Source organism: Globicephala melas, chromosome 11 (assembly GCF_963455315.2).
Source record: "Globicephala melas chromosome 11, mGloMel1.2, whole genome shotgun sequence".
Classification (NCBI taxonomy): domain Eukaryota; kingdom Metazoa; phylum Chordata; class Mammalia; order Artiodactyla; family Delphinidae; genus Globicephala; species Globicephala melas.
The window spans coordinates 71,254,934-71,271,218 of NC_083324.2; the positions used below are offsets into that span (position 1 = coordinate 71,254,934).

Genomic DNA, 16,285 nt, shown 5'->3' on the forward strand with positions numbered 1-16,285 from the left:
TGGGGGAGATGGAGTCCCCCCGGCAGGCTCAGCCTAGGTGAGGGAGGCCGGCCTGTGGCCGGATGCGGGACCGACCGGCGCGCGGAGCGCGGAGCTTTGTTACCTATGCCGGCCCGACGCTCCCGGCTTCCCTCCTCCAAGTTCCTGGGCCAGGCTGGGACCCAGACGGCCCTGCTGGTGAGGGCGGAAGAAGGGGAAGAAGAGTGAGGGTCCGTCCCATCTCCTCCAGCTCCCGGCCCCAGCCCTGAGCCCACTCCCTCCCAGGGTCGGATCTGGGAGCTGAGAGTCCCAGGCTGTCTCGGTGACTCATGTGTGAAGGCCGCTGCCAAAATCGGGCATGGCCGGCCTGCAAAGGTGCGGACGGGGTTGGTTCTGCTCCTTCCTGGATTTCCATCCTCTCTCTCCTCAGCAAGGAAAGAAAATCTCTCTTTCTACGGGCAGAAAGGCAAAAAGAGTTCATTCCGTCTTCTTGGAGGGCCTCAGCATTTTGATGAGGGTGTGGCCCCTATCTCTAGGGCAGACTGGACCCGAACCCTCCCCTCGCTTTATTTCCTGGCTTGGTCACACCTGAGAGTCACCACCGAGGTGTTGAAGTGCTTTAGAGGAAAGCCTCAAGCTACCCGCACACCCCAAACACTCTGGACTGGAAGTATGCCCCTCGCACCCCGTGTCCCCTTCCAAAACCCACGATCTTTGGTGATGATCCTGGCAGCAGCCCTCTCTGGGGCAACTCTGCCCAAGAGACCTGGTCCAAGCTTATCACTTTCCTCCTCTTTTGAAGAGTGGCCATGGGGAGGGTGGGGGTAGAGAATTGCCTTTTCTGACATCTCCCTGGCCTGCCAGCTGTTGAGGGGTTTGGTGCTGATGGAATGGAACATCTCCCACACCCCTAGTTGTAAAAGGGGAGGTAATTGTAACCCAGGACCCAGAGGTAAGAACAAGTTCCTGGGATTCGGAGGAGGTGTTTCTGGAGCTGCCCCGTGTTCCTTCTGATGTGTGGGGTGGTAATGCTCACGGCAGAACCCACATCTGCTCCGGGAGGAAGTATGGAAGTTTTTTGCACAGCCAGCATAGGGGGCCCAGCCATATGGGCCAGCTCACAGGCTTCCTAGGTCTGCAGGCTGTTTGGATTTTGGTGTGTGGGGTGCCAGATATGGCTGCCCTCGCTGCTGATGTTTAGAGTTCTGGGGAAGATTCTGGTGGAGACGGGGCTCTTGTTCAACAAATGCTAAATTCCTAAATTCCTTCCGTGAGAAGACGACTCTGATGTTAAGCGATGTTAATCTGGTGACTGGCGTTTAGCGAAGGGGTGGGTTCTGGTGGGGGGAGTTAGGGCAGGCTGAGGGCTGGGGACTGGAGGTCTGGAATCTCCTCTGGGGGTGGGGAGATGTCTTGTGCTCAACAAAGGAACATTTTAATGAGAGCCTTAAATCAGTCCCATCAGATGTGTCTTAGTGTGGAACCTGCCCATGCGCTGTAAACAGTTTCAATCGAGGCTGAGGCGCTTGCTGTCTGTCTTCTGGTGAAATCCGGGGGCTCAACCCGCCCCTGGATGGCATGACTTCAGCGGGCTATGATTTTTCAATAGAAAACGGTAGATTTTTCCATCTCATTGTGTAATTAGCTGGATTTGTAGTGAGACCCCGCTGCTAATAAGGCAGGAGTAGGGGACCTAGGCCGGCTAGGTTTGTGGATTAGGCCATTTTGAAGTTTGGGTAATTATGCTGTAAACGGCTGAGGAACTTTCCGAACTTTGAGGTCCCCGTTGTGATAAACATGGTGGAGGAGGCGGAGAGGGCTTGATGTTTGAAACCTGGGATTCTTCGCCTCGCCGCTGGAGTGGTTGGTTGGGGTCACCACCCATCCCTCTTCCCACCCCCGACACTGGGTTCTTTCCTCCAGGATCTTGTTTCTTTGGGGAAATGGAATTGTCACGTCCTGAGATGGCTTCCGCAGCCTGTAATTCAGCCCTTTTATCAGTGATGGGCTTTCTCAGATGTTGGGAAGTATGGCGGGAGGGCTACAGTAATTTCTGCTCATCCCTTGCCAAAGGATCTAGTCAGACTCCTGGCGTTCAGAGCAGGGCTGAGTGGTGGAGAGAGCCCAGGCCATCGGGACGAAGTGTTTGCCAAAACAGCAACTCGAGGTTCTTTGACAGGCCCTGGCAGATTTCTTCACCTCACAGTTTGCCTCCTCTGTAAAGGGACTTACTTCCTGGAGTTGTGCTCAGGATCAAATGTAATGAAGTATATAAAGGGCCCCTTTCTTGTTCTTCCCTCTCTGGTGGTGTGCTGCCAGCATACCTTTCCAGCTTGACAGTCACCCCCAACAATAAACATGTTCCACTCACTGGAACCCTCCATTCCAGCCCAACTAGTCTCTTTCCCATCCCCTAAAACATACGGGGTTTCGCAGACCTTTCTTTTCTCTCTGGCCGGTCTCCTGCTATATGCCGCCTTCCCCATCTCTTTTGCCCAGCCCCACCTCCACTTCCTTCCTGAAGCTGTCCCATCTCTCCTACCAGAAGGTGGATGCCTGGAGAACCTCTGGACTCTTAGGCCATCTTCCATATTTTTGCCCCACTTGGATTTTAACTTGCTGAAGGGATTTAACTTACTGTAGAATTTATTATGGTGGTATCTTATTTATAGTAGATCCTTATCTAGGTTTATTAAAAAGTGAATGAAGCATTTGGGTACAGGGCAGAGTGACCAATGGCAAAGGTAAACAGCCCCTTTGCCTGCTAGGCAGTGGGGGGGTCTTTTGTGCCCTTTCCCACTTCTCTGGGTTGGGGTTGCCTGTCCCCTCTCCTTGTGCCTGTTCTACTGTGACCCAGTCAAGGGACCAGATCTTCCTTCCCTGTCTCTGGGCTGTCTGTCCTCTGCGGCGGTTTTCTGAGTTTTGATGTGGCAGGGCTTCTGGCTTTCTCTAAGAGTGCTAGGCATGGGCATCCACCTCTGCATATGGAGCTGACCTGCCTCGAAAGGCCACAGCTTAACCACCATGAGCTATATAGGGGCCTAGATTATCTACAACTTTGCCACTCAGAACGAGGGCCAGGGACTTCCCTGGTGGCGCAGTGGTTAAGAATCCGCCTGCCAATGCAGGGGACACAAGTTTGAGCCCTGCTCCGGGAAGATCCCACATGCCGCGGAGCAACTAAGCCCGTGCGCCACAACTACTGAGCCTGTGCTCTAGAGCCCGCAGCCACAACTACTGAACCCGCGTGCTTAGAGCCCGTGCTCGGCAACAAGAGAAGCCACTGCAATGAGAAGCCCGTGCACCGCAACGAAGAGTAGCCCCCGCTCACTGCAACGAGAGAAAAGCCCGCGCAGCAATGAAGACCCAACGCAGCCAAAAATAAATATAAAATAAATAAATAAAATTATTAAAAAAAAAACCAAGGGCCAAAGACCAGCATCATCAGCATTCCCTGAGAGCATGAATCGGAGTTCCAGACTGCATTTTAACAAGCTCCCCAGGTGACTGCACCCAAGGTTCCAGAAGTCCTGCTCTAAGCATCCTTCCTTATATAGAAACTCGAGGTACAGAGCTTTCCCGTTGCAACAGTACGAATCAGGAGCCCTAGCTCTTGCACAGTATTTGAAGACTTAGCTTAAATAACCTTTAGTTCATGTGAACTCTCCGGTGTGATATTATACACTTAAAAATGACCTCACTTTGGGTTGAATTTGAATTAGATTTTGTCAGGAAACTTGTCCATTAAAGGTGTGACCCCAGAGGATTTGCAACACTAAGGGTGGAGCTCTGTTCCTCTGGGAGCTTTTCCTAGAGGATCTTGTGTCTCAATTTATAAAGAGAGCCAGTGGAGAAATTGGATTTGTTAGGAAGAAGTTTGGTCTGTGGACGACTTTTCAGGAATACGTTTGGTTCATAAAGGGAGGCAATGTCTCCACTGGGCTGCAACAGTTGTAGTTGTTAAAGTTTTGGAGGATTTCATATTTTGGAGTGGGGCGGGTTTGGGTGAGTTGTGTGTTTTTAAGCCAGTAGAGCTTCTGTGAGACTCATCTGGGAGGGAGGGTGGCCAGTTCAGACTCTAATATTTGAGCCAAGAGCAGTGTGGGACCAGGGATTCAGTCTTTGGTGTGTTCCTGATGGAGGAAAGGGTCATTAAACCCGGCTGGGTATCCTTGGCCTGCATCCCTTAGCCTCCCTCGGCTCTCCCTAACCTCAGTACATGCCTCTCTGCTCTGTTGCCCGGCAGAGCCACGTGGTGGGACCACGGTTGCTGGCGCGGGCTCTGGCCTTGCCCTCGGGCTGCCAGCCTGCCTCTCTCCTTGAGTCCTGCGCTGCCCCCCACCCCCCAGCTGTCTGGTCCTTTGTCCCGAGGGTATGGGGGTCCTGCCGTGTGGCTGAGGTAGAGTCCCGCCTTGGGGTTCTCGGCGTTCACTGCTCAGTGCACGTTCAGCCCCGCCGAGCCCCCTGGCGCTTTGGTGGAGCTGGCGCAGGAGCTGCTACAGCTAATCAGTGGTTTGAGGAAGCCCTCCGTAGTCTGTCACTTTTTCCATCCTCTTTTCTTCTCTGAGTTCAGGCCACTTCCCTCCCAGTAATGCTACACAGCGGCAGTGGGGCAGGGAGGAAGCTGTGCTGGAAGGGCTGACCTATGCGGGCGCCTTCCCCCTCTCGCAGCTTGGTTTGGGGTCCCGGAGCTCTTGTGTCCCTGGGTGCATTAACTGAGCGAATGCACAGGTGAGTGGAATGCAATCTACCGGCTGTCCTGCAGATCCTACATTCCCTGCCAGAAACTTAGACCCTGATGTGCAGGACATGAACTGGCTGGCTCTGGTGTGTATGTAACTTTTGATAACTGGGTCCTGAGTCTTTGGGGTAGGGTTTGTGAGTCACACATTAAGAAGACGCGGGTTTGTGTTTCTCAGATACGTGGTCCAGAGACCATTGGGGAATATAGTGGGAGGGCAGGTAGCCAGAGGTACTGGTTAAAATTTGAGTCGCCTGAACCTTAACTGCAGGTCTGCCCATCAGAGTCGTTGGGGGAGGAGCCAGAACGTGTAGTTTATTTTCCCATTTGTTAGATTACATTGTATTGTTTGAAGAGCCAGTCCTCTCACATAGTTCAAGTCTCAAAAGGAAACTGCATTTTAAAAGAGCTTCCCAGCAGATTCCTATCTACTCTCAAGTTTGAGAACCACTGTGTAGCCATAAGGAGAATTTGTCTAAAGTGGCGGTGTGGTGATGAGAAAGAGGTATTGATGCTGAGAGGGGATGAGGATGGGCTCAATTCAAAGCTTTTGGGTGTCTTCTTTGGGTGAAGCTGTTTCAGGTGGCGCAGGAGGCAGGAAGGAGACAAGATGATGAGAATCAGATGAAATATAATGGGAGGCAACACTTGGTAAAGTGCTAAATAGATGGAATAACATTCCAGAATGTGTAGGAAGGTGAGTCCATGATGCAGGAGCAACTGGGGGCAGTGGGAGGGCTTCAGAGAGGAGAAAGGATTCACTTTGCTAGTAGCTGTAGTCTGTGGTGACTGATCAGAACGATGGAAAGGCATTGGATCAAGACTCTGAAAAGTTGGGTGGCTCTCTGCTGATACCACACACGATAAAGGAAGAGAAGTGACACCTATCGGCTCACTGCTGCTGGTCACACGACCCTGAACTGTTTAATTAACCTTTCCGAGCCTCAGTTTTCTCCTCTGCAAAATGCAAATGATGCTGACCCCTGCCTTGCCCGCCTCCGGGAAGTTAGGGTGTAGCAGTCACAGCTGTGAAGGTGGTTGACCCGGGGAAGCAGCCCCTCTGGCCAGCCCTGCTGTCTCTTCCCAGAGACGGTCCTGACCTTCTGTCTCCCTTTAAGGTGTCAGCCTTTCGTTCCACTCCCGTCTGTCTAGAATGGTTTGCGAGGGCTCAACGTGGTCACTCTTGACCGATAGCTTTAGAAAAGGTTTTCTCATTCTAAAGCACAGATTTTCTAAACGGGTCTCAGTATTCCAACAGCAGCTCGGAAGTGTGGGCACAGCCACTTTGCGTTTCCTGGTAGGAACTCTTCCTCCCTCTATCCCGGTGGCAGATTCTCCCCAGGGTGATGAATGCTGGTTCAGGGCCACCTCCCTCGGCCTGCTGAGGTTCTTCCAGGGAGTGAGTAGGAAAGTGTGCTTCTTGCAGCCGAGGCGGACTTTTATAATACCCAAGGGAGGGTGTTTATCATCACAGGATGGCTGTGGGGTCTCCCCCATCAGTTACTGTGTATAACTTGCAGGAACTCCTCCTATGAGAACCATGGGGAGGTTCCCGAGGTGCGGTGTGGTCTCCCTATGAGGGGGTTAAGGTGGCCAGAGTGGGCGCTGGCATGCACCGCTTCTCCTCCAGGAGACACTGACTCTTTTGTCCCCTTCTTGGATTGGTGGTGGTGGTGGTGGTGGTGGTGGTGGTGGGGCAACGAGGAGAATGCTTGTCTGCTCTTGGGACTTCTGGGATGTCCTAGCAGCTAGCTCATAAGGTGCCTTTGTGCAAATTAGAAATAGGCACCCTTCCTCCAAGTGACTGCAGCCCTGCACCAGGACACAGGGCTTTGGCTAGTGGAGCACAGGCAGTATTTCAGTATTACCCCCTTGGCCGGGCATTTGAGCAGTGCACAACCTGTACGGTCATACATGGCTGTGCCATTGGAATGAGAGCCTTGCAACTAGTTGCTCTTTGCTTCCCAGTTGGTAGGCCAAGATGATTTTGGCGACCTCTATTCTAATAATATGTTTCGTAGGAGCCCTTTTCACTACTGTTCTCCTGTCTCCTGTGGTGGGGGCGTGGGGCACTACTGCTCATAACATACACTAGGAGAAGCCTGGGAGGCTGGGCCCCCAGTGCTGTACCCATTCCATAGTATATGTCTGTGGCTGCTGAGGTCTTGGCCTGTTTCTGGGCTCCTTTCCCCGCCAGAGGATTTGCTGCCTTGCAGATTCAGGCATCTAGCCTGATGTGATCACTGATGTAGAAGACTGGCTGTCTTCAGGGAAGAAATGCTGCTCACAGTTTATTTCCCATTTCATTAAGGAGCTTCATGCTTACCTCTCTCCTGTGTCCTCTCTCTCTTGGGACCCCGGGGCCTCCCACAGCCCCAGGTAAAGTGTGTGGGCATTCCTGATTCAGAGGAATTCCTGCAGTAGAAGTGGTGTCACTTCAGTGGAAAGGATGGGTCCTAGGTCTTGCTGGACTTTAGTTCTGGGTACCCTACGGGTGTTCCTCCCTCTTAGCCTGAGGAGACATTGTGAGGAGCACCGGGTTGGGACTTGGGAGATGTGGACCCTGCTTCCACATTTGCCCCAGACTGCTTGTGTGACCTTGGGCAAATCCCACCTACCTCTCGGGCCTCAACTTGAGAAGCCCTTGGAGGACCTTGCCTGTGGTGACCGTTGAGGCCAAGCGCAGCCTTACCATCCACAACCCCCAGCTGTGCTTCTGCCACACCTTGTAAGGTTGTCCTCCTCGCCCTCAGTGCTGGGAGAGCATTTGCGTCTGAGGACTGCGTTTTATCCTGGAGTGTCTAGTGCATGGGCACAGATGCGTCTGGACTCGATCAGCTGGAATTAGGGTGTCATTCCCTGGGTGCCAAAGGGAATGAAAGGTTTGGAGAGTTTGGGGAGGGAGTTCTTACGAGAAAAAAAAACACGAGAGTTTTTATCTGAGTATGGGAAAGCAGCAATCTTTACCTGGTTCGTTTCAGTCTCAGTATTTGAGGAACCAGTGTCCGGGTGGGGAACCCCTTTTCTTCTTTTGCACAGAAGGGAGGACAACTGGAGGGAGGCTTGGAGTTGGGAAGAGGGGTTGGGTGTGCTTTGGGAGAGCCTCGTCCGTGATAACCGACAGCTGTACTCAGCTTTGCAGTTTACAGAATGCTTTCACTCGCACTGACTTTCCATCCTATCAAGCCCCAGAGGCAGGATGAGGGTGGTTGGGTTTTGTTTGTTTGTTTGTTTCCGGAGGAGTGGGGGTGGGAGGCATTTGAGAGGTAAAGAAGCTGAGGCACAAAATACGATCCGCTCAGGACTGCAGAGATGGTAAGTAATAGAGCTGTTTCCGTGCTCTCATATGTCCTTGTATGTATGTCATCACTAAAGGCTATGAAATGTTGCACATACGCCTTGGAACCAGGTAAATATCGGGGAGTGGATTTTGCAGCCGAGATAACTCTCTGGGTGGGCTTAGAGGCAACCCTGCTAGAGTCAGAGGGAGTGTGTCCATAACTTAAACCTGGAGAGATCTTTTGGGACACAGCATTCAGGATTGCTCATCTTTCTCCCCCCCCACCCCCGCCTTTTTGGTTACAACAGTCAGGTTAAAGTTTTCGATGGCCCATTCAGAGGTGTGTATACGTCTTAAAGTTTTTAGTGTTATGATCAGACTATATGTAATCTAGAAGTCCAGAACTCTATGCCTGCATCCCCAAGATTTGAGCTTTTCTCATGAACCCACAAGTCCTGAGTCTCTTCCGCCTGGTGCTTCTGGAAGGTCATGGGCAGTTACAGGCCCGGGCTTGCAGGTGTGCTGCCACATTCCAGACTGATGTGCCTGCTGAGAGTTGCATACTGGGTTATGCTGCGGTGGAGACTACGTAGGTGGTAACAGAATCATCTCTGCTCTCAGTTTACTGCCTCTAACGTCTTTTGTATAGAGAGATGTGCCCGTGCCCTGGCACATAGTAGGGGCTTGATGGATGTAGGTTTCCTTCCATTTCTGACTTTGGAGGCGAGTCTTAATTCTCAAGAGGTTTCGGAAGAGGTTGAACAATGACCTCGACATCCTGAGAGACGTAGGTTCTTTGGTGCCAGGTGTATCTCCCTTTGGCTCAGCCGTTGACCGTGCTTGGCAATCCCGCTGTTTGTTCTTCCGCTTCTGAAGTTCTCAGGTTGCAACACGGGAACTTACGCTCTATCATGGAGGGTGCAAAGCGACACTTCAGTGTTCTGATTCTTTTGTATCTCATCTATTAAAAAAACCCACAAAGATGAGCTGTTTCCCAGCTGGGAGAAGAAAGAGTAGGCTCCTTCAGGCTGGCAGTTCCATTGAGAGGTGGTGTGCTAGGATGGCATTTGTGATCCCAAGTTCACTTCCAGCCACCTGAATAACAAAACAAATCACAGACAAAGAAAACGGTTGTCTTACAGTCTTGCGGGGGGCGGGGAAAGGAAATGCTGTTGGTCTTGGAGCTGCAGCTACAAAGAGCAAATCATTCTGTTTGGTTAATTTAGCAGATTAAACCAATTGTTAAACTGACCAATTTAAAAAATGCCCAACTTGCCAGCAGTTTTGTAGCCTGTGATCTGGGCTCCTCCTCTACCGTAGGGGTTCGGGCCTCCTGCAGGAGGAGCTTGGAGGGGAGGGGGGAATGCTGTGCCTTGGAACAGCCCTGGGGGCCTGGAGGAGGATCTCTGTCTTTTCTTTACCCCCCCCCACCAAAAAAAAACCCTCCTTAAAACAAAAGGCTTTTATTTAGTAAACACCCCCTTGGCACCCAGCCCAATGCAGTGTCCTGAGTTGCTTGGTGCTGCAAGGGGGATGGGTGGGGAGTTTGCCTCTTTATTTCTGTGTAAGAGGTTGGGGTGGCGTCAGCTGCTTCTCAGCCTCCGTGCCTTCCCTTACTCTCTTTGCCTTTGTTTCGAGGGCCTTTTGAAGATGGTCCGAGAGGTCCGCTGAGCTGGCCTGCTCTGTCTCCGGTGAGTCTCCACTTGAGCCTCCCCATGAGACTCACTTCCCCAGGCCCCCCAAAGTTGCCACTGGCGACCCAGAAAGGGGGCAGGAGAGCCTGGGCCCAGCCGGGCCTGGGCTTGGGTGGCACCTCCCTCGGTCCCCTTCCCACCCGGCCGGGATCAAAGCAGCCTCCTCAGGGAGCAGGGAAATGCCTCTCCCAATAGCCCCACCAGTGAGTAAACAGCCAGGGCCTCTTGCAGCTTTTGAAGCGCGGAGCTTCGGCCCAGAGGAATGCAGAACATTTCATTTTAGGAGTGGACTTAGGTTTCCAGCGCTCTTGGTATTTGCAAATTTGAAACAAATGCCCTCATTTAGCAGCAGGCAGGCTGGGCAGTAAACGGGGGCTGTTTAAGGGCGTTTATGACGGTCACAGGTATTTGTGGGAAGAGGAACCCCAGCAAGTTTGGGAGAGGACAGAGGGTTTATGGTTAGGTGGGTTGTACAAAGGCCCCAGCCAGGTCTCCGGTGGAGGGTTGTTGTTAGGTGGGCTTTGCCATAAAAAGCATTGCTGCCTCCTGCCCCCCAGGAAGTATCTCCTTCTGGCAGACAAAGGGGTTTGGGATGGTGTTTAATCCCCAGGGTTGATGCTCAGGGCCTTGCCCCTCTCACTTGGCTGCCAAAGTATCAGATTTCCAATGAACCCTTCCTTCTCCCACTCCCAGAGCTTGAAAGGCTCATTAAATGTGCTTTATGTATAACAAGTTGGCTGAGAGCTTCCCCCCTTCATTTCCAGCCAGTTTTGTGAGGAAGGAGCTAGGAAAACCTGTTTTCCTTTTGTTGTTTTTGGAGGTAGGATCTGTGAAGGTGCAATTGCAAAAAGACCCTAATTTCAGGAATCGGCAAGCAAGTGTTGTTTGCCCTTGAAGGGGCGGGGCAGCTTAACCAAGGCTGGTCTGTCTGAGGCCTGGCTGCCCCGCGCCAACCCCCATGCCCCCCGCCCCGACCCCGGAAATTCAGAAATCTGTTCAGGAACTGAGTTCTGGCTTTGCAGCTTGCTCCCCGAGAGACCTTAGTTCACTTCGCCTCTCTGAGCCTCAGTTTCTTCTTTTGTAAGATGGTGGTGGTAATACCCATCCCTTTAGAGGTCTTGTGAGAATTAAATGAGCTAGTACTGTATTTCACGAACTCTAAGATGCTCTCTCTCCCCCTCCCCAGTTTCACTTCTTTGGTTGTGAGATAATTATGTAATGTGTCTTAGTTTAACTGGTACCATTTCCTTTTGCTGGAACATAAATAATGGTGCATCTTAAAATCAGTGACATCTTTGAAATTCAGTGTATGCAAAGGACTTGTCTGTCCTATTGTGAATACTTGATAAAAGGTAGTTAGAATGTGATTTCGTTACAGACCTGTTTTTGCTTCCTGTCTATTAGTAACTTCCAATTGAAGCTGTCTTCCTTTTAGTCTGGCACATAAATAACAAAGAATGTTTAAGACAGAAGGCCTCATGCTAGGTAATGTGGGAGGGGAGGTCGGGGAACTTCTAAATCCTTAAAAAGCAAGCTATACCCAGAAGATGAGGTAGCTGCCCCTAAGAGGGCAAACAGTCTCTTGTGGAAAGAAAATACCTCTCTTATGGTAGAGTCTCTAGTTATTTATTTATTTATTTAGCCACACCACCTGGCATACGAGATCCCGTTTCCCCAACCAGGGATTGAACCTGGGCCTGGGCGGGGAATTCCCCTAGAGTCTCCATTTAAAAAGGCTAAGTTGAGGGACTTCCCTGGTGGTCCAGTGGGTAAGACTCCATGCTCCCAGTGCAGGGGGCCCGGGTTCCATCCCTGGTCGAGGAATAGATCCCGCATGCATGCTGCAACTAAAAAAAAAAAAAAAAAAAAAATCCCGCATGCTGCAGCTAAGACCCAGCACAGCCAAATAAATAAAATATTAAAAAAAATTAAAAAGGCTGAGCGGGGAATTCCCTGGCGGTCCAGTGATTAGGACTTGGCGCTTTTACTGCTGGCGCCAGGGTTTGATCCCTGGTCAGGGAACTAAGATCCCACAAGCCATGCGGCCAAAAAAAAAAAAAAAAAAAAGACATAAAAAGGCTGAGCTATTCCATGGGGGAGACTGGAGACTCACTCCAGGAATGGATTGTCTGGTAGGCAAACTGAGACAGAACCAGAAGAGGGTAATGAACAAGGCAAGGACACAGAGAAGCACCAAAGAGGGGGGGATACAGTAAATGCCAGGTGCTCAGAGGATGAAGACCTGAGGGGGGCATGCGGGAGACCCACAGGGGGTGGTAGCATGGGCTTCCGCTCACAGCCGCACAGTTGCATGGGGTTGATAGAAGCTTTGTGGAGACAGCTGGTGCTAATCATTCTGCTTGGTGCTACCCGAGCATTGGCTGGGTGGTGCCGTTCCCCCTCAGGACACAAGTGGCCCAAAGGCTGGGGAGTTCTTCCTTTGCTTGAGTTTTGGTTCATCTGATGGTGGGATGGATTGGCTGTCAGGTTGGGGTTTGGATGGCACATGAAAAGACAAAAATATGTCCCTTTTGTATGTGTTAGTGGATATCGAGAGCAAAGCTGCTTTTCTTTTTTAGTAGATTGCTGTGTAGATATGTGTTTTAGGCACCTCACCTTACAGGAGTTTCAGAATGCATTCTTTCTGTGTGGTTGCCCAAAACTTTAACCCTTGGTAGGTGTGCCCAGCTAGGAAAGGGGCTGATTAAGGGCTCGCCTGGAGGGCAAGAACGCAGAAGTCCCAGGGTCTAGAGACTCAGCCCCTCCATGGAGTCAGTGCTCTTCTTTACTTCCTTTGGGAATGTTTTGAAGGAGAATAAAGTGTTGCAGATGATGTGCCTTGAACAATCAGGAAGAAGGGCATTGAGGTTAAGAAAATTCCAGTGCTCTTTTCAGGGCATTTTTGATGATATAAAAATGTATTTTGACAAAACTCTGAAACTTCTGGGGAAGCTGATCTTCCCAGCGTCTGTCCTGGGAGGCAGGGGTTCTTTTTAAACCAGGTCAACAAATTCTTTGAAGCCCTTTTTGTATCTCAAGCACCCAGAGCACTACCCGGGGGGCCCTCCATTGTCCTAAGTGTAACTAGTTGTCCAGTTTGAGAAGCCTTGAGAGGACTTGTCTGGACCTCTCTGGGGCTCCTGCCAGCTGCTGGCCTTGAGGGTGACGGCTGTGGCAGCTGCGTTAACAGCCGTCTGTTCTGGGCCAGGCCACTGCCTCAGCCTTGGGAAGAGGTGTTGATGAGGCTGATGGGGCAACAAATCCCCCTGAGCCCCAGGTTGGAAGTACATTAGTTAAACGTTGCTCTCAGACTCCTGACAAATTGTTTTCAGTTTTTGCTGCCAAAAGAGAACTCTGAAAACGCGGTGTATGGGTTATTGACACTGTCTCTGTTTTTGTTGCTTCCATGAGGTTGGTGGAGGAGGGCGCCAGTCCAAGGGAGCTTTTCAGGTTCCTCTGGTACCTGACATCAGGTGAAGAGGAGGAGGGGGTGGGCATGTGGGGTGAAGTGCCCTTGAATGCAGGAAGTGTGGTGACTGGACAGGCCTTTGAGGTGCCTGGGACCAGCCTCTTTCATTAGATCAAAGAAATACCTTTTGTTTTTCTGCTCACACTTTCCTCTGCCCTGGAGCCAGAGTCGTAAAGAGGTGGAGTTGTGAGGGTCTGCATCTGGTAGTTGGGGTGGTAGGTGGAGGCGGGGCGGTGGGGGGGGTGTCTTCCCTCCCGCTGTGCGCTTCCTGCATCCTGCTCCCACTGTCCTGGTGTGCAGGGGTCTGCCTGGGCTAGCCTGGGCACCCCGGGCTGTGCTGGGCTGCCCTCCCGGTAGGGCCCCACCTGAGCTGGGCTATAAGCTGGAGAAACCAGGCGCACAGAGATGGATTTCACTGCAGGCTAAGTGTTTTGTTGCTGAATCATTTGCATTCATTAAAAGTAGCGAAGGGTGGGCTTTCCTGGTGGCGCAGTGGTTGAGAGTCTGCCTGCCGATGCAGGGGACGCAGGTTCGTGCCCCGGTCCGGGAAGATCCCACATGCTGCGGAGCGGCTGGGCCCGTGAGCCATGGCCGCTGAGCCTGCGCGTCCGGAGCCTGTGCTCCACAACGGGAGAGGCCACAACAGTGAGAGGCCCGCGTACCACAAAAAAAAAAAAAAAAAAAAAAGTAGCGAAGGGTGAGTGATAGTGGAGGCTGCTGCCTTAGAGCCTCATTAAGAATTCTTGGGGCCGGGGAGTGGATGGGCGTAGCTCATTCAGAGCTTACTTAACTTCTGACTGCCTTGGGCATAGGCCAGCTGCTAAAATATGAAAAATGTCTGCCCAGAAGCCCCCAGAGCTTGGCCAGACTGCCCTGGCCAAAGAAAACATACACTTACAATTCATTATTTAGCCTCCTCCTGCGAGTTTGCTCGTGTCTCTTCCTCCCCTGGGACCTTGCTGAGTTGGGGGCACAAGCGGGGGCAGGAAGGCTCCTACGTATTTTAAGGGGAAGCTTAGCCGAAAGCAAGTGCTGTCTCCATTCACCCCACCCACCCCCTGTTCCCTACTGATGGACTTCAGGCTGTCTCTGAGGGTTTGCTCTTGTAAACAGTGCCACCACAAATATCCTTGTATCTATCTGTACCCTTGTGCTTGTGTACCTGAAGGGTAAATTCCCAGAAGTGGAGCTGCTCTGTCAAAGAATAGGAATATATCACAACTGGGTACAGCATTCTGTATTTATGTTATTTTTCTGGGGAGGGTGTTTATAGCTTTCATCAAATTTCTGAATCCCTGCTGTACAGTGGGCCTGTGAAAATTGCACGGGTTAAAGTGTGAAAACTAGTAAGCATGGTTCAGATGTGAGACATTGCTGGGGTGACTGGAGAATTTATCATCCAACCTGGGGCATTGTTAATAATTATGCGAAGACAACCTGCATAAGCCAGGGTTGTTCCAGGTAACTTGGGAGGATGGTAGCCCAGTGCCCACCAAGATCTCTTCCCCTGATCTCTGGGACCATGTATGTTCTCTCTTCTACACCATGGAGCTCTGAATTACCTGCTCCATTTTCTTTTCCATTCTAGCAGCTGTGGTCTTTTTGTTGCTCCCAACTTGATGATGAGCTTAGTAGGGTGGGTCCAGTTCCTGACCTTTGTTTTCCCAGATGCTCAGTGGTTGTTCAAGTTGTTCTTGGATTCCCAAGGCCAGAATTTGAGTCCTAGAAGCACTGTAACTTCTGAATTCCATTTCTCTTCTTTTCTTTTTTAAAAAAATATTTATTTATTTATTTGGTTGCACCGGGTCTTAGTTGCAGCAGGCAGGCTCCTTAGTTGTGGCATGCATGTGGGATCTAGTTCCCTGACCAGGGATCGAACCCAGGGCACCTGCATTGGGAGCGTGGAGTCTTAGCCACTGTGCCACCAGGGAAGTCCCTGAATTCCATTTCTTAATCTGCAGGATGACAATGATAATATCCACCTCATAGAGCTATGGTGAGGGTCTAATGAAGGAACGTTTGTGCAGGGGTGTTGCAGCGTGGCCTTTGTTTGTGGGAGGCAGGCTTCAGGGACACACATATTGACATGTGTTGTCACTCCTTATTGACATAGACTTGGGAGCCCTTGAGCATTGCTGGCTGTAGATTTGTGTTTTCCACTTCTCCAGTTATTACCATCCCTTTAATTGCTCTCGTATCTATTCCCTCCCCTTTTATCCTATTGTCTGTGGCTTTGCCATTTCTCCCTTGGAATACTGCTGGAAAAAAGAAGTGAGTTTTTGAAGGCAGCATCTTTTTTTCCCTTTCAAAAATGTCAAGAAGTCATGCACTTCATGAAACCTAAGATAAAAACATCCGGTGAGTCTCAACAGACTGAGATAAAAAGGAAGCTGACCGAGAAGGATGAAGAAGTAATAAGAGAACTGGCCGAGATAATGAAGGAGTATGAGGAGACAAAAAATGCAATAGCAGAATTCAGTTTCCAGTATTCACTTTAAGGAGCTGAATCAGCACTGCAGTTAATCTAATCAATGTCATGCAGTTGAGGAGCTCTCAGATTCCAGAGGAAAATGTACAGTGAGATGAAAACGATGAAAAAATGTGATAATTAGAGAAATAGATTCAAGATTTTAAAAAGGAATAAACAAAGGATATACAAGTAGAATTAAAAAGCAAATCCTAAGAGGCAAATAAAACACAATACATATAACAAAGGAAGAATTGTAATATTAAAACATAAACCAGATAAAAGCAGAGGTAAATATAGCAGTTAGTATGATAAACTTCAGTGGAATATGTCTCCCACAGAGGTAAGACAAAATTAAGGTTGAGTTAGAAAAGTTTCATGTTCTTTACATGAGACAAACCTAAAATACAGACAGAGTTCATTTTATTCTTTTTTTTAACTTTAGACCAATAGCTTAATTTATTTCACTTATTATTTAGGAAAGAATTTTAAGGTTGTTAATTTTCTTCTGAGTACAGCTTGGAAATTGATAAATTTGAAATGAAAAAATATAGAATTGGTAAGTTCCATTGCTTCAGAAAAAACAAAAGAAACAAAACTTTGGCCAATGCAGTCAAGAAAAGGAGAGACATGGTCAATAAGCAAAGCAAGAAAG

The 16,285-nt window shown here is 50.2% G+C and overlaps 1 protein-coding gene across 1 annotated transcript in view; it reads left to right on the forward strand.

Moving 5' to 3' along the window:
* Nucleotides 1-16,285, forward strand: part of PTK7 (protein tyrosine kinase 7 (inactive)) — a 60,087-nt gene that overhangs the window by 619 nt on the left and 43,183 nt on the right. The gene's annotated exons all lie outside the window — the stretch shown is intronic.